General features: G+C 43.0%; 1 long non-coding RNA gene across 2 annotated transcripts in view; it reads right to left on the bottom strand.

Moving 5' to 3' along the window:
* Positions 1-18,953, bottom strand: part of LOC104911676 (uncharacterized) — an 83,111-nt gene that overhangs the window by 950 nt on the left and 63,208 nt on the right. For both annotated transcript variants that reach the window (XR_004160319.2, XR_014884407.1), the window contains exons 2-4: positions 16,944-17,067; positions 15,863-15,984; positions 15,608-15,753 (exon numbers count right to left, since the gene is read on the bottom strand). This is a non-coding gene — a long non-coding RNA (uncharacterized LOC104911676). The remainder of the gene's footprint in view (positions 1-15,607; positions 15,754-15,862; positions 15,985-16,943; positions 17,068-18,953) is intronic.

Below are 18,953 nucleotides of genomic sequence, written 5' to 3'. Positions count from 1 at the left end.
ATTTAAAACAAATGTTATGAACAGAGTTCACTTAAACTCATTGGTTCTCACGAAATTCATTCATAAACCAATACTAGATTGCCCTATAAACTGTATAAACAAAAAGAAAGGAAACAGATGAATATATACTTAGATACTAGTGGGAAAAATGAAACATAATGATCACATATCTCAGAAACCTAATGAGCGCTCAGATTGCCTTCCATATTCTAAAAAAAAAGGAGTTAAGAATGAATTTCAAGAAAGTTAAAACATGGTTACTTTGTAGATGCTCACAAGGAGCTCCTGGGAAGGATAGGGAGACAAAATATGAATGGAACTGTCTGCAAATGATAAAAAAAAAAAAAAAAAAAGGGCTATGGAACCATAAGAACAATCTACCTGCTTTCCAAACATGTTCGGTGTTGTCTGTGTGCTGGTATGGGTTTTAGCTAAGATATTTCTTTGCAGAAGAAATTCCAGATGGAAAAGTTTTATATAGAAGTTGGTTGTCTTCCTTAATTTGTTTTTCAACTTTTTTCCCTTTGTTTTGTTTTATTAATTTGAAGCCATGGTTGCTGTCAGGCTTACTGCTGGCCCTCCCGCATGCCCAATGCATCATAGCAGTCTTGGCTTGGTTACGCATTCCAGCGGAGCAGGAGAATGGTGAGAGCTGGGTGGTGTGTGCAGGGTAACCAAGAGAAATATGGATTCTAATCAACCTTCCAGATCTTCAAAGTACTGCATGAACTGAGGTTGGTGCTGGTGATCGGTTTGGGAGCAACTCTGAATCATTACTAACAGAGTTCCTGGCTGGAACCAAGGAAAGTTGGTGAAATGTGTGTGTTTGGAACTGATTATTAATGGAAGAACAGATGGTATCTAATCCAAAGAGGGCAAGCAAGACTTGCCCTGATCTGCCTTTGCTTCCAAACTGCCACTTTTATTGATTGTAACAGCAGAGGAGCTAACGTTTGGTCATGGAGAGTGAACTCTATTTGCTCTTTTTTTCTTTTTTCTTTTTTTTTTTCTCCCTACCCTCCGATGTTCCAAGTTAAGGTTTTGTTGCCAGTGGGTGGAGTGGTGAAATTTGCATTGCAAATCTAATATGGCTAAGAAGACCTGCATTTCCAGGACTGTCAACTGAACCTCCTTCACACTACAGACACTTTATAAATACAAAAAGAAAAAAAAAAAATTGAACATTCCAGAATTCATTTCTGGAATGGAGATGTATCCAAAAGAACTGTGCTTTGGGTTGTACAGTCTTCCCAAGGAGTCAGAACAAATATCCAGACTTCAACACGAGACCAAGCAGAGTTGCTCAGTCCCTGTGGAGATGAGATATAGAACTGGAGAATATAAACAGATGTGGAGATATTTTGATGCATTTCTGAAAAAACAAATGACATTTTCTGCTATATTTTAGAGTTCACTCCAGCCCTCTTATCAAAAATATGATGCAAAAACAATAGTCACTTCATTTTCATTTCTCAATCTGCCTGGAGAGCAAAGGCACAGTCATCTAGTAGATAGGTAACATCAGAGCCTAACAACTGTTGAGAAAGTCTTTTAGAGTTTAAAATGATGAAGGGAAAAATCATCAAGGAACTATGAATCTGAAGGAAATCAATATGATAGTCTAAGATCTTGAAATAGCATAAAATATATTTTTATTTATTATTGCAGGCAGGTTGATTAGTACCTGAGGGAGATTCTCAGAATCACAAAATTGTAGGGGCTGGAAGGGACGTCTGGAGATCATCTACAAGCCAGCACAATGCATCTAACTCAATACAGATTAAAAAATTCCACAGAAACAAGAAACTATAGGGTACTACAGCAGAAATGCTAAGTCATGGCTTGAAACAGTGACTGAGCACCTGGTGAGAAGGCAGGGCCAACCCAAGGGAGCTCAGGTGCACGCAATGCCCCTAAGTGACTGAAGGGGTGGATCCTGGCTCCACCCCTTCCCAGACCTCATTTACGGATTGGCAGTGGGGGCAAAGATATCTCACTGGAGATCCCTGCCTAGTGGAGGCCTTCTAAAGGTAAACGGTTTTTCTTCCTTTGTTTCTGCATCCACGGCTGCTGTATTTGGGCTTGCTCTCATTTGCTGCAGCCTACGATTTTGCTGCTCTTCTATTGTTGCTATGCTTTCTATTACGCTACAGATACAAAATGTGAAACTTCATTTTCCTAGTCTCGTCCCCATTCTTCTGCAGGGGAGAACCACCCTGTGAAAGAAGCAAGACTGCAGCAGTGAAAGTTTGGGGTTTTTTCTGCATCTCTGGAGCTGACTTCTGTGAGCAGACGAAGGGCAAGCAGACAACGCAAGTGTCTATAGCTCGGGGTTTTGAAATGGCAAGGCATACTGTTCAAGGATATCTCTACCAATTTTAACTAACAAGCGTGGCGTGTTTGGGCTAACATTATGGATAGCAACAAACAAGAGTACACTTTGTCTCATCAGTCTCATGGATATAACTTTCTGCTTACAGCTGTATTTGGCTAAGACCTGTAGGTGGTTACAGACTTTGACTCGGTGGCTGGGCTTGGATGGGAGCCTTCTGGCTTACAATCCTATGCTCCAACCATCTAATCTCTTGGCTCAAAGGAAACTGCGGTGTCCCTGCAGACCCTTGGTAAGACGCCACAGCTCTGTTGAGTGCTTAGCTTTTGATGGGGGTATTTGAAGGCTTCACAGATGGCATTCAGTGACTGATCCCTCTTTCTACCTGGAGGCTGCCAAAGGATGGCAGCAAAGAGACATGTGTTAGAAGGACATCAGGGTGTGAATAAAGGGGCATGTGCAACAGGAAAAGGGCTGCAATAGCTGTTGCTAAGAAGGAAAAGCATTCCATCCTGGAAAGCCAACTATATGGAATCCAGTCTCTTCTGCAGTTTGGTGCTGATAAAAATGCTGCACTGGCATCTCTGTAATATGATACTCCAAAGCAAGAATATGGTTTGTTATTACATCTGTGGCCAGTAGGACTTCGTGGTGGTGGTGAAGACATCCTCAGCTATAGCTGAATGTTTAGTTTCCATGCCCCTTCTGTCCTAGAATGACAGTCAGCAATAATTACTTCAGTGGCTTCTACCCTGTAATTCTTAGCCTCTAGGGACTATACACAGATCCAGAAACTCATTCCATGCAAGCCCCTTCTAACAGGATGATGACTTCTAGTCTCTGCTGGACTTGATCTAGATTCACATGGGAAAGCTAGAGAAGAAATGACAGTTTGCTGGAGCAGCCTTTGCCAGGCCAAATTTCTGTAATGAGTTATCTGCATTTGGAAACAACCCTGAACTGACAGAGAAAGAAACATAACAATCAATTTGAGGCATATGATTTAATAAACTACTGGCCACAAGATCTAGATAGGAGAGGAAAATTGATCAGTAATGACAACTGTTATGTACAGGAGTGTTAAGAATACCACCTGGACCACCAGAGGATGGGCTGCGTCCTTTAATTCTGTTGCAAATTTCTGATATGTAAGAATGCTTTTCTGCAGGACAAGAGAAGGGGCAATTTCATTTATTTGTTTTGTTTAACAGAACTCTTGTTTCTGACACAATCTTTACACTTGTTTCTCTAGTTAAATCTTTTTTTTCTTTTTTTTTTTTTTCTTCTCTCTCTCTTTTCTTTCCCTGGTGTTTGCATGAACTCGGTGAACCCTGATCACGTGTGGCAGTGTTTATATTTGCACAGGCTGTTCTGTGTGTCTCTGTTTGTGTTGCCACCACATCTACATGGTTTGGCGGCAGCCCCACGGCTGTGTTTCAGCTGCATATAAATCAGCTTCCCCCCACCCCCCTGTGTTTCCATCTGTCTGTCTTCCCTGATTGCTCTGAAATGTTACAGGGCATGGAGATTAGCCCATGGCTGAACCCTTCAGACAGAAATGGTACAAAACCAAACCTGAGTTTCTCCTCCTCAAATCTAACTCATCAATCTATGGAGGTGTGGAGTGTTAATGTTTTTGCAGTGACAAACCTCAAAGCAGGGACTAACCTCTGCTTCTGTAGTTTTCAGGTCTGTTTCTCCCAAAACATTTGTACAGAAGCTCTAAGGTCACCTCTGTGTTGTGGAGCTAATCCTTCCTTAGCTTTTCATTACATGAAGATCTCCCTTTACTCACACAAATTTAATTTCTGCTCCATCATTAATTATTACCTCCAATTTGATTGCTTCACATCTCATTAGTTCATTTCTCCCTCTGGAGAAGAGGAATGACTGGAAGCATGGGGAATTGGAGGCACGTAATCAGAGAATGGGATGTTAGGCAGAAATCACAGACCTTGATACTCTCCTTGCACAGAGATGTTTCTCTAGGAGTCTCCTCCCAGACTGAGTTCATAATGGGGTTAATCACATATGAGGCTGATTGAATTGCTGTGAGCCCTAGAGATAAACTTCTAGCTCAGAGTGTCTGTGTGATTTACTCTTGGCCATGTCTCTTCGCTTGCAGAATAGATGCCCCAGGGGAACAGAAGATTGAGCATGCTGCCCTTTGGCCATTGGCACTAATTTGCCAACTTAGTAGAGATGACAAAAGATGAAGTGGGGAGTCCACGCCCATCTCAGGTAAAAGAATTGCCTGCTTCAAGGTAACTGAGAAACACTGATAGGACAAAATAGATGGGAGAAGAGTAAGACTCCTTTGTTGTCTTATGAACTTCAGTCAAAGAGCCAGATCAATGTTTTCTCACCATAAGTAGGTTTAATATTCTGCCTTCTCCTTGAGCATAAAGCAGAAAACAAATGCTTCCATTTAATCTGTAAATCCTAGGAGGGCTTTGTATGGACACACTTCTTTTAGAAGGAAGAAAATTCAGGGTCACTGTAGACTAAGTTAGAAAAAGAAGAGATAAATTGAATTGGCTTCCCAAACCACCTAGATTGTACTCCACAAAGGATTCTGTGTGTTCTTACCAAGGTCAATTGATTTAAATAAATAAATCTGTGATTGTGGATTCTTGTCTCTTTCTAATCTTCCCTTAAATTAGGAGATATCTGGGTTTGGTGCTCTATTTTGCCTAGTATTTTGGCTCCAAACTTTAAGTTTTAAGAAAACTATGAAGTTGGGTCTAATGCTCAACTGGAATAGTTTCCAGGGAATTATTTGTAATGCCTATTCTGTAATACAAAGAAATATCTTTAAAAACATGATCCATCATTCTAGAAGTACTTTGTTACCAAACTTTTGCTGAGGTATGGGGGTGGCTGTTATTTCATTTTTTTTTTTTTTTTTTTAGAGTAACTTCATTTAGAAATTCAGAAAGGGCGGATAACTGAGATGTGAATGTCCTCTTCTTTTGTCTTCTATCTGAAAGAGGGAAAGAATTCTAGAATTTTTTTTTTTTTCAGTATTGCTGATGTCCCAGACTCGTCTGAGTAAATGTCATGTAAAATCAGTATCTATCCATGGGAATCTCATAGAACCAGAGTGGTTTTAATGTTCACCAGAATATTTCTGTGAAAGTTGCTAGGATGCCAGGGAAAGCATTGACTGATCACAGAAAACAGATATGAGACAAGTGCATGATGGCATATTTTTTCTAAAGGAAAAAAAATGTATTAAGGATTCAACTGAGAACTGTACTGACATAACTATAGTTAGTTCTGGTCACTGTTAAGTCTGTGTCTTCCAATCTGTTAACTGCACAAGAATAGGATGTAGCTACAGTATGGAGCTGAGTAAGTTTGGATTCAGCATTTAAGGAGCAGAAGAGAAGCAATGAGGTGTCAAAAGACGTAAGTAGGTTAGATCGCAATGAAGAGATAGCCTTTCCATCTGCTAGGAGCTCCTTTGCAAGGTAAGACTGTTAGATATACAAGTCCCTGGCTGGGACTGATGAAGAGGATAAAAGCACGGAAACGAACAGAGCTATACTATGATCGAGTAGGGTATGAGGGAAGCATTTCTTATAAAAGGGATCCTGAGGTCTCTGCTGAGGTGCCAAGATTAAAGACTTTTGCCAGGGATGGAAATGGACTTGATTTGTGTCCCTCAGACTAATTCCAGGAACCTCACTCCTGCCTGAGAGCATGTAGAGGCTTTTCAGCTGGAGACAAGTTTATGGCTTTTGACTTTTTCATGTTCATGCGTTTTATAGTTGTTTTTTTTTTAATTGGGCTTTTATAGAAAGGTCTCTTAAGTCTAGCAAAATTCCGGTAGAGATTGTGCTAGATAGACATGTAGGAAGGGAGAGAAAATAGGGAGACCTGGGGAGAGATGGATAAATTCAGAAGTGCAAGCAGAGCTCTGTCAAAGCAAGTTTCTGACTTACACACTTAACTTTATCCATCGGGGCAAGTCTACAGCGTGATTAACCTCACAGATAATGCTTGGACCTGGAACAGAATGCAAAGCCAATCCATAATGCCACCCATCCCACCAGAGGCATCTTGATGTCAGCTTTGCTGTGACCTGGAAATGAGGGGAGAGTGACAGGAATTTAGTGCTGCAGATAGTGAAACACCTTCCAAACCAGAGGAGGTTGCTCTGTGTTCCAATATTACTAATGGTAAAGGTACTGCCCCTGGTGGGATATGCTGTCTTTGCTGGGGTATGCATTAATATCCACTATGCTTAGCAAGGAATTTCCCCTCTCCTGCAGAGTTTGGCAGCAGCTATTAGATTCTTTCTCCCTCAGTCGTAGATCCCACAGTCCCTGTTCAGAGGAGCTGGGCTGTTCTCTGACACTCCTGGTCTGCAGTGGCTCTGAAAGTCTCTTTCAGCTCAAATGTGGGACTGGTAGGGTGTCAGTACATGTATCCCTATGCAGTGACACATCAGCAGGAGGTGACCTCGCTTAAGGGAAGCAAACACCAGTTTAGCTGGGTTATTGGAACCAAAACCCTATAAAAACTGATTTTTTTTTTTTTTAATTTTTATTTATTTGTTTATTTTTTTTCTGAGAATAGTCCCTACAGCACTCACACTGTTGCATACAACCGTCTCAAACTCTTCCCAAGCCCCTGAAAGTAATGCAACCCCTTGTGGAATAACAAACATGCAATGTGGGGATCTAGTATGTAATTTTTATTTTGTATCCTTCTCACAGCAGGAAATGTTGGGTGAAATGTTCTGGTCATCCAAAGAAATGGACCATGCAGCATGGGATGGCAGCCCCTTCATGATCCCCAAGGCTTTGGTGCTGGGATCAGTACAAGGAAGGATGCCAGAGAAAAAATATGAGATTACCTCTCAGCAAAGCCCTTTGGCCTGAATCACTGACATCTTTGATTTGAACAGTAATTTAAAACACGCATGATGAGAAGTCAAGGAAGGGATCCAGGAAGGCCTGGGGTCCAGCCAAGCTGGTGTGTCTGCCAATTTGCTGTTCTGAAGGTAGGTTTGCTAGGAAGGAGCAGGACCATATCTGAAACCTGTCACAGCCTCAGCTAAACCACAAGACCCTTTCTCAGGAAAGATCAGTGACTGTATGGCTGTACCAGCAATGCTTTGTCAGATACCTACAGTCCCGGTCTTTCGCTCAGCTGCACCAAAGCAGTATATAAAGGGGTCTGGGGGAAAATCCTGACATATCTTTGCAGCTGATCAGAAAGCCCTGTTGATGTGAGATGTATGAATAACCTTAAGGTAGGTTCAGTGATGTAGCTTGAGGGTGAGGAAGGTACGCAGGAGCAGAAAGGAAGGAAAGAAATATGGATGAAGTAAAGGAAAAGAGGAGCATATCAGGACATATATATCAAACAGGTTCTTTCCACTCTCATCTCTCCCAGACCACTGGCTTTCCTGAAAGATATTACTGGCACTTGGTTCTTTTCATGAGAAAGCAAGGGAAAGCGGGGGAAATCCATATTAGATAGTCCTAATTGCTTGGTTTCAACAGAAGTGCATGACTTGAGAGAAAGGTCTCCCAGGTTGAATGCTACTGCAGAACTGATACAGGCCGATTGTCAGTGGGATCCCAGGTTTAGAAATACCAGCAAATTCACCTTGGTGAGGGGAGAAGAGAGTTTTGGTCTGGCTGTGAGTCCAGACTGTGGCTCTGACCCACTGTGAGTGTCTGGTGACTAGCTGCCTTTTTGATTCAGATACAGAAGATTATTCTCACATAAATTATCTTCCTCCCTGCTGGGCAATTTCAGTTTCCGTTCTGATATTTCTTGTGTCACTTCTCTTCTCTCTCTCTCTTTCTCTCTCTCAGGTCAGGTTCAGGTTGGAAACCTATTGCTCAGAGGGAGCAGATGGAAGAAGAGGTGTCTTTGACTTTGAATCAGATTCTGTATGATCATGGCTCAGTGATCATACATCCTCCAGGGCCTGAAACCTAACGAGAGAATGAAGGAGGAAGCACTGTCTCTCTCAGATCAAAGTAAAGAGAAAAGTTGAGATATAAAGGAGACAAAATGAGCTGCAGGGTATGCGAAAATCAGAGCTCCCATACGGTTTGCTGAAGACTGCCAAAATAGGGTTCTCCACAGCCATCCCATACCTACGCAATACAGTGATGGGAGCGTTTTTAGATAAGATCAGACCCAGAGAGAACATGCCTGGCTCTGTTTTTTCCAGCAGAACAATATGGAAACCCACTGCTGGGAAACCGTTTTTCCAAGCCAGAAAAGAGGCAAGGAATTGTTCTGTGCAACCACTCAGGAGCCTCTGCTCCCACGCATTCTCCTGCTTGCTGACACCCTGCCAGGACCGCAAAGGAGGAATTGATTTACATGCAGTAAGTCAACTAAATAAATAGCTAAATAAAGACCTTCCTACCTTGCTCAGCTAAAGAAAGGGAGGGACCAAAATCAAATTCAGGGGGAAGTCCTCTGCAGGTGTGCAGCTCCTGCCCAGAACTGGGTACTGGGTGCTGACAGTGATATTTATTCCACGGGAGGGAATTTTGGACTGCTCTTTGTAAGGCTTGTCACTCACTGTCTTCTATTCTTGCTACTGAACTCTGTGTTGTGTGAGACCCCTGAGCTCAGACAGCATTCGATGGCTTCAGCAAGTGTGTCCCAATTGTATTAGTTCTTATTTTGGTGACTTAGTTCCTAAAAAGTGCAGATTCACTTCAAGAAGATACTCCTTTGGCCCGAAGCACGGGCTCTCCTGTTGGGGCCAGTGTCAAATTGCTTAGAGAAACAGCATACATAAGAGGGTTATAGCAATATCTTTTCTCACTCCGGATCCCATTCCCCCCACTTCCTATTAGTCTGCTCCTTCCTGTGAAGTGTGCCCAGGAGATCACTGTGTTTAATAGATGCTGTCCTCTATGACTACCTCCCTTTCCTACTTCTGGCCTCTTCAGCATGCATTGACAAAGGCTCTTCTCATGAGAAGTTTATGAGAAGTGTGGGTAATATGAAGAAATACCACTGCACTTTGAAGCTTGCTCCTTTGAGCCAGACTGACCGTCCCTGTTTGGGAGCAGGTTCCCTACAACCATGCACCATTCCTGCACACTTCATCATGCCCTCAACTGCCCACACCGCTGCAGAAATGCAGGGAATAGGTTTATAGACCATGATGTGTTCTTGTGAATTATCTCCCAATAAAACAGAGATCTGGTGATTGAGATAGCAATGCTGGGAATTAAAGAGTGAGCTCAGTCCCTGGAACTGCCCTGCTCCCCTAACATTTTGGGGTTTCATGGGGGCATTCACCTCCCACTCTATTTAAATACAAATGACCTTTTCTTCTGCGTGCCCCTACTACCAGAACTAGCTTATCAGTTGTTTCACTTTCTTATAAAAGTTGCTCAATTGCCATTTTGACGGAGCTAAAGTTCTACTTCTCCTGCTACCAGGCTGCCATATGTGTTAAGACAGGGGCTGGGGAGAGAGTCAAGTTAAAGAAATTTTTATGTACCAGGTAGTTCAGTTTAAGGCAACAATCAATAGCAAATTACAGCTGGAATAAAGATGAGGGTAGCTCTACTTGCTTTAACACCCGTCATGGGGGCTACATAAGGTTAGGCTTCCCTAACCTTCAGAGAAAGGAGGCAAAAATGTTCTTTACTGTCTGTTCTTATGCCAGCATTTTCTTGCCTTCTCCTAGAGCAGCAGACATGGTGCTCTTTAATTCCAGCGGAAAATAGTAGCCAGCCACCAGGATACCTGCACCCAGAAATTGCCATAAGAGCAAAAGAATAATTAAAAAAAAAAACAAAACTTTTTTTTTCTTTTTTTTTTTAAAGTACAAAAGCTATAGATAAAATGTATGGCTTCAACAGGTACAGCTTTCTTGTACCTCTCTTTGTTTCACACTATTAACCCTGTCCCCTCTCTCCTTGCTAACATCTCTGCCTCTCCCAAAGGCCCATTGCTCTTTGCTCAAACTGACCAGACAGCTGACATGGAGAAGTTAAACCAGGAGCAAGTGTTTCCCACCTGTGTGCAGCTGAACATGGTGCACTTTGGTTTCAGTTCTGACAAAGTGCCGATGAGCCTGACAGCGCATCTGTTTTTCTAACACTCTCGGTTAGTCTAAGGAGAGATATTCTCTCTCTTTGAAAACCCCACTTCTAATAAAAATAATTCATTCTACCACTGAGTGAAACCTCAAAATGTCCAAATTCCCTGTAAGTGGGTTTCTGACCTTTCAATGTGAAAGATGAGCTGGCACGCTTCCCTGGGAAACCTTGCTTCGACAAAGCCAACCTGTTCCCGCAGGACCTCCCCAGTCTGTCCAGGGCTCTTTGCAGCCAAAAAGCCCCTCTTGCCCCTTTCCAATCCTCTCTGTTTCAGCATTACTGAAACAGAAGGATCCCTTCTTGCTTTCAGAGGGGAAATGAAACCAACATTAGCATATTTACAGAAGAGCTTCATGGGAATGCTCAGGCCAAGAACAAATGCCAAACAGGGCTGGAGTAAGCTTTTCCAAGCAGCAAAAATTATAAACGTGACCTTGAAAGAAAGAAAGAAAGAAAGAAAAAAAAAAAAAAAAAAAAGAGAGAGAGAAAGAAAAGAAGGAAGATTAAAAAAAAAAAAAAAAAAGAAGCTAGACAGGTGCTATTTCAGCAGAGTTTCCAACTCAGCACTTTTCTTTTGAGCCTTTCCAGTACCACTGTTTGCTGAGCCCTCTGGGCTGGGCTGCAAGGCAGGCCAGAAAGGACATGTACAGGCACTGAATGACTTCTAACCTCCTGGCATGCTCCCAGGGGGGGGGCTTCTTGTTTGCACTGCCACATCTGTTTGAAATTCTGGCACATCTCAGCCTGAGAAATATGGTTTGTGGTGTCATGGCAACCCTTTTTTTCTTGATCTGACAGGCAAGGCACAGTTAAAGAGGCCTGGAAGAGCTGCTTGCAGATCTGGCTGCAATGGGTAGAAAGCTCCTGAGGCTGCTGATCATACATAGAACCACAGAATCATTTCAGTTGGAAGAGACCCTTAAAGATCATCTGGTCCAATGCCCCTGCAATGAAGAGGGACACCTATAGCTTAATCAGGGCGCTTAAAACCTGGTTCAGCCTGACCCTGAGTGTCTCCAGGGATGAAGCATCCACTGCATCTCTGGGCAACCTGTTCTTACATACAACCTGTGTTTTTTTTTTTCCTTCTAGCTTGCTACCTCCCACCCTACCATACCTTAAAATCACAGTACTTGTGGCCATGGGCTAGTTCAGATGGGTAGATGAGACCATCAAACCTGCTGTCGAAATTTTGGAGATGTCAAGCTGGGCCCACTATCACTGAGCCACAGAATGCAAAGACATTGAAGCTCCCAAGACAAAATCCTCTTGGGGTCTGCAATTTGCATCTCTGTTCCTGCAGCAAGAATATTTATTTAGTGATCTTTCAATATCTGAAGCAAAGCTATAAGATATATAAGGACAGAATCTCTTAGCAAGATCTGCTGTGATAGGACAAAGGAAAACGGTTTCAAACTAAAAGACAGGAGCTTTAGAATGGAGATAAGGAAAAAGCTTTTTACAATAAGGTTGGTAAGGCACTGGCACAAGTTGCCCAGAGAGCTGATGGGTGCCCTGTCCCTGAAAAGACTCAAGGTCAAGCTGGAGGAGCCCTGAGCACCTGATGGAGCTGCTGTAGGCATCCCTGTTCACTGCAGGGGAGTTGGACCAGATGGCCTTTAAGTAGTCCTTCCAACTCAAACGATAGTGTGAGTCTATGACCAGAAGGTAGATAGGGAAATTAGTTCAACACTGCAATTGTTAATGTATTCTCTACATTCAGGCTGCCAATCCAGCCTGGGAAGTGGTGCTAATTAACACCCAGTTGTTGGTATAAAATATATTTGGTGGGTCTCATAACCAAAGCCATGCAAATCACTCATTTCTCAGTTGCTCCGTGCCCTGTGCCATGGAGCTAGGGCCAGGGAGAGGCCAGGCTCTCCTGCCAGTGCTCACCAGTGTGACACTTCCATGATGCAGCATCAGCAGGAATGTAAACGTCTGGCAAAGACAAAGGGAACGAAGCCACCTGAATCTTTTCCTCTGGATAGGAGCCTGGCAGCAACCACAGGAATGTTCCTTGAAGCAAATGGTATCGTAGAGAAACTGAAAAGGATGAAGTCCTTGACACCAATGCCTGACTTAAAGCTTGAGGCTCTGCCCAAAAAGTATTGCATAGGGGCTATGAAAGGACAGCAAGCACCTAGAGAATGCATTTCTGAATAGTGGGAATCAGTGGGGAATATCCATGCAGGCAAGCACACAGCCTTCCTGCAGAAACCAGCTTCATTGTGTGACTTTCTACTGCTCATATGTAAATTATGGCTAAGTGTTGTGATTCTGAACGGTAGTAGACTAATCTGAAAGCACTGCATTTGTTGTATAGCTGACAAGTAGGTCAGAGTCAGGTTATCCCCAAGAAAGAAATGGACTTGGCTTGGCAAGGAGGAGTGAGTACTTGCAGGGTTGTTATAAACTTGTGCTTCCCCAAAGAAAAGCATTAGCAAGCAGGGAAAGTACAGCAGTGGATCCAATTAAAAACACACGCCGAGACAAAAAGAGAGAAAAAAGAAACCAGATTTGTTCAAAATGCCTTGAAAAATATACAAGGGGAGAATCCAGACTTGTTTGCCATAAATGAAGAGGCAATCACAGTACAACGCAGGTGTCCAGGCCCAGAGGGAAGGCAGGGGAGAGGGCAGCCAGGCAGCAGAGAGAGTAATTACAGACTGCACTGAGGGTATCTGCACTTATTTTGGGATATTAGTCCAGCTTTGTTATGAGGACTCCATTTGGCAGCATGCCATGGAAGAAACACTGAAGAAATTTTGGCTATTGCTCTGCATTCAGGTGAAAGGAGTTGGAATCTCTCCTGCTCTGACACCAGTCTTGAGGGTACAGCATAGCCTGGTAAGACTGTGCCTCGATTTCTCCATCAAGTTTCTCTTCCTACAATACTGTTTGTTATCAGCTTTGCCAGACACTTTCCTCTACAAGGAAAGCAAACTTTAGTAGGAAAGATACCATTTTGAATATGTTCTAACAGACGCTGTTCTGATCTTCCTTGATGGAAGAATTTCCTAAAGAGGCACTATCTTACATTCTAATCATCCCAAAGACTTCACAAAGCCACCAGTGATTCATGGGTACCAAGGTGCTTACTGAGGAGAGCTGCTTAAATGCATTTGTCTAAAAAACAAACAAAAAACCACCACACACACCCAAATCTCCCCAAGCCAAGTTCAAAGCAACTCCCTCTCCAGTGACTTGGCACAATGCAGACCTAGCAAATTTCTTTGCTTTAACTCTGCTTTTATTTGTCATGCTTCTCTATAAAAGCATTGTTTTAAAATTGAGTGGTAGCTATTTAGGAACAAGGTCGCTTGCTGTCTTGGTGATAACGAATCATCAGCACATTGAGCTTAAACCATTGGTAGAAGGAAGAACTTAAGAAGTACAAATGTACTCCAGGTTACTCATGTGAGGTTCATGTCTGGGACATCCCAATCTAATGGTAGGATTGCTACTGTGAGGAATGGTCTCATCTGTGCGCTTCAGATCATTTACATGCTTTCTGGAATAACAACCTTTTAAGTGGGGAAAGTTAGAATCAAATGGAAGTTGTTCTGTGCACAAATAAGCCACAGAGATGAGGGTGAGTAGAGAATAGGCATTGACTGACCCCTCCTAGATAGCATGAGATCAAGTCTTAAGACTCCTCACTGAATACAGAGGAAGTAGAGGATTTTGCATAGAGAAAAAATTTGGCCATCTCCTTGCTTCATTTGGACACAAGAAAGGACTTACCCAGCTTCATTTTAGCTGTCTGTGACATGGAGGATACATCTAAACTAGTCCCTCCAGCTCCCATAATCTGTATGAATGTAGGCAGTTACTTTTGGATGTGGTGATCCATGCCCAAGCCTCCACTGATTACATCCCAATGGGCTGTAGAGAACACTTAACATGATTAATTGAGATAGGTCTGTCAGCACCCCATCAGATGAGTCCTGTTCAAAATCTGTCAGTCCTTGGGCAGCAAGCCAGTGCCATCCTACCACCAGCTGGGATTGCAGCTTAGGCCAGGACTGAGATGTAGCTTCAGGATGCCCTGCATTGTGGTCAGGGCAGAGCTGCAGCAAGGATGGGGTATGAGAGAGGGGTATGCCCAAAAAAGGAGGTAAACATGACCCAAGCCTTCATCTGCCAGTGCTGTCATCAGAGAACAGGAGTTGCACTTCTAAGCCAGGAGGTATTTCTGGGAGCTGGATGTAGCTTGGGATAGGACAGTGCTCTAGGGAGAGCTGTGAATGGAAGGGGAACCATCTGCTTATGCCTTAGGGATTGGGAATCTTAACCAGCTTATTTGCAAGATAGTTTTTTCTTCTGAATTTACCCGTCATCAGCCACTCTCAAGATACTTACAAGGTACTTGGCTAGAAAAAGCACAGGTGTGTTCTAGTGCAGCTGTGCCCATCCTGCTCATTTAGGGGCTTGGAAGGGTTATTACCTCTTCCAAGAAGAAAGCTGTTTGCTCTGGGACAGGAGAGATTGATGAAAGTGGGGAGAGAGTTGACACTGAGGGCTTGTATGGTCCAAGCTGAGCTGGGAGTCAGCAGGACTGTGGGGTTTCCAAGCTCCTGACTCAGCTTTTAACCTTTGGCAAGTCACCAACCTGAGTCAGAGCAGCTGGAAAGTTGAATAAAAACTTAGTATGGCAGAAAAAGAAGAGATGCTGCACTGAGCTGATCCATTGTCTCTGTATTTGGGCAAAATTTAGTTTAAAGGTACACATGTCCTGAACTGACATTCCTTTGTCAGGAAATAGTGTGACTTAAGATCAGCCCCCTGTTGCTGCTCTGAAGTAATATAAGGAATGAGAGGATAAATGGACTCCCATTAGTTCTGTAATCAAGACATATGCAATTTAATGAAGTGGAAATCTTGATGGATTTGTTTCTAACTCTCCAGTTAGAATTTCTCATGGAGAGATAGAAGAAGTACTAAGGAGAAGTTAAATTAGTTTTTGCAGCCTTTCTTTTAATTAGGTTTTAGAGAGGAATGGTCTGTTAAGAAGGGATGGGGTTGGAATTGCAGTAGAGGAATAAACCAAGGTCAGATTTTGTCTGTGCTATTGCTTTTTCTTACAGAGTGGGGCAGGATGCCATTCCCATTTACTTTAACCGTAAAATAAGGCAACCATATTTGCTTGGAAAAGTTTTGATTGTCTACTCACATCCATATTGTAATATAATCCAGATAATCCATGAAGTCCAGTCACGTGGATGCTCTGAGGCCATCGCAAGGGGAAATCAAAATCTCTAGAGACCTCTGGATAAGAGATAAGAATTTCTTTTCTCCTATTTTTTCTTCTGTCAGGCTCTGTACAAGCAAGAACAGAAAGCTAGCCTTCCTACAGACATATTTCCCCTGCTATCTTCCAGCTCTAAGTGAAGGTTTGGGTTAAATGTTATTTGATTAATTCTCTTACCTTGGATTGTATGGGAATGTCACGAAGCAACACGGTCCTGAACACTGCTGAACTCTCCCTTTTTGCTGCTCTTCACGTCAAGTCTAGTTGTGTGGAAGATGAGAAGTTATATCCTCTGCAAACTAAAATAATTCTCAATTAGTGTTGGTCACCTGCAAGGTTTGGAATAGGAGGCACAGAGATTCAGTGAAACTTATTGTTCAGTACAGCTTATATATAGTGTACTGCACAGGTATAGTGTTTCCAATTAGAGGTCTGATAGTAAAAGAAGATTCATGGACTATCTCAGCTATTAGCAGAAAAATGCTGGCCCCAAAATGTTGAGGGCACTGGCCGAGAGAGAGAGAGAGATCTCCAGGCTCCCTCAAGTTCTTTAACCACATGGCTTTCATTAAGAAGCCCTTAAGGCAAGTGTTTGGCCTTCCCTTCTCCACTGACCCTTTAAACAGTTAACAGCACTCTATATCTTCCCTGCAGCAGAAGCAATTCCCAGACGTTGAAGCATTTTCATTGCAAAACACAGCTTGGGACTCTGGACTCGGTTATTTGTTTGGAAGATGTAGACACAATGAAAGTGTAGCAAACTCATACCAGATTGGATCCACTTCAGAAGCTGCCAAACAGCTGCCAGTGCTGTTGGGTCAGAAGAGCTTGCCAGGCCGATCCCTGGGGCAGGGGGTAGGTTTTAATGGAGGAACCTGGGATTTGGAGATGAACTGTACAGCTAGCCTGGAACAGAATATGCTGTCTACTGCATTTTCCCACCTGCAAGAATACAAACATGCCCCCTGTCCCCCTTTCCAGGCTGAAATGCAGCTGATCTAGAGCACATCCACAGCAGAAACACCACGGGGCACTTTGCAGTTACTGCAGCATCACTTCAGATGAAAGAACATGCACGAGTCCCTAACCAGAAGAAAAAGGAGAGAAAGGAAGAAAAAGTTTGCAGGATGCTGTGTAGCTCAGCTCAGTGCTGTGGGTCACCTCTTTCAGTCCCATCCTGAACAGAAACATTGGAGAGTGAGTGGAAGCTGCTGGTAAGAGAGAAGGTCTTGCAGGCCTAGGTGAGCAGACTTCCTACCTTACTAAGCGAAGCTGATGTTGGCTTTTGTAGTACAGGCTGTAAAAGTGAACTGCTGGAGAGCATCTGAGATGTCCGGTCAGCAGGTGGTCCATGGCTACAGCACAGTGCTCTCGTACTGCTCCTGGAGAGAGAGATGGAAAGGTAGAGAAAGGAAAGGGAGGGAGAGAGATCTAGCTCAGGCACTTGGGCATATTTCACTATCCCGAAATGAGTTAAAAGGGAAAGAAAAAAAACTGAGAGCAATACAGAGGTTCAAAACCCTCTGTAAAGAAATGTAAAGAAAGAGGAGATCTTCATTTGCTGGATTTAGATCTGAAAGGATTTTTATTTCATTGCTAAAACATACAAAAGACAGGGAAGCATCTTCCTCTCTTTAAGGGCTTATAAGAGCTCACCTTGTAAATCTGCCTGCTCAGAAAGGTACAAACTTTTCCATATGTTGTTGGTAATGTATGTCAGCTTCTGGTCACGTTTGTTTGGAAGGGAGCTCTCCCTCTGTTATCAGAGATTAAGCAGAGACAGAGAAGTCTAACAGAACCAAGATTAAACTACAGCGCAAAGGGGGTTGGAAAGAACTTCTTTGGGGACTGCTTGAAATTTTCCACTAGAATTTTTTTCAGTGGAAAATTTGCCTTTTAATAAAAGCAGAATTGCTTTGTGTCAAGTTATGACCAGTCTGGGGATTCAACTGGGAAATCTTCGGATAGTGTCTCCTAGAGGCTGTCACTGAAAATCGTTGTGACCCCATCCAGTTCTTATGGTGGGCTTGCCACATGAACTGTGTTTCTCACAAAACACCATGGTGATACAGCTTCCACGGCACATGGCATTGTCTCAGCAAGAGGGGGGACAACACTGCATCATGAGAGATGTGGGCAAGGCAGGAATGTCAGCTTACAGGGAAGTACATGGACACAAAGCATACCAGCTACAACTCCCACAGGGGAGCATTTCTGAACTGAAATGGAGGGCTCTTGGCCAAACGTTTTCATTGTTTGGTAAAATCTCAACATTTTCCACAGGAAAAGAAAACAAAAACACAATGCAAAAAAAAAAACCAACACTTTTCAACCCAGATTCATCCAGCCAAGGTTTGAGAAACTACCCTCCTCTCTCCAACAAGGACTGGGTTGCTAGTAAGACTACAAAAATTGAGGGTGGGAACCAGATATTGCCCAGGACTAATCAGATCAATAGACGAGGAGTATAGTGGAAGCCCATCTATGTGTGGTTCTGGCTTGGACTGGTAACTTCCAAGCAATGCCAGACCATATAAGGCAGGGGTAGGCAAAAATCTTACCTATTTAAAGGATTAAGCAAGTATTGAGCATGAACAGTTAATCCTACAAATTCTCAGCAATCAAAGAGCCACCAAGAAAAAAAGGAAGGGATGAGCTTTGTGTCTGTGAGCAGCGAGGAGATACAATACCCACCTTACACTCAGGCTCAGTTTCAAGTTTCTGTTGAACAGCATCTGATACCTCCTTTTCCATAGGTGAATTACCAGACAGACAATAGAGACAAGTTGGCTAAGTCTGTGAACATGTTCAATGGGAATGTGCTGGCTATTGGGGGGGGGGGGGGGAGGAGAGGGGCAGGAGGAAGGTGGAGGAAGGCTTTACTAGTAAGCAATCTTTTCATGGTTTACTTATCTGCATTGCAGGTAAGCTTGTTACCTGACAAATGGAGACCATGCCCTGGGAATTCTTCACAAAAGATTATATTTTCTACAGCTTACAATTACACCAGCACTATGCCATTTTACTCTCCTTGGGCTGGACGCATGTTGCAGTGTATTTTCCTTCAGCACAGCTTAAGTAATGGCTTTTCTCTTTCCCTTTTTTTCCCCCCCTTCTCCCTCCCTTTTTATTCTAAGAGGGAAAAAAAAAAAAAAAAAAAATCAAAGACTGAAGCAGATCATTTTTTGAGTGTGAATGTCAAGTTGCATCCCCCACCAAAAACCACCACCTGAAACAAAGCTTTGCCAAAAGTTACGTAATGTTCAGG

This window comes from Meleagris gallopavo, chromosome 7 (assembly GCF_905368555.1).
Source record: "Meleagris gallopavo chromosome 7, MGAL_WU_HG_1.1, whole genome shotgun sequence".
Taxonomy (NCBI): Eukaryota; Metazoa; Chordata; class Aves; order Galliformes; family Phasianidae; genus Meleagris; species Meleagris gallopavo.
Note: the sequence above shows the minus strand (reverse complement) of the source record. Positions and strands in the feature narration are given on the sequence as shown.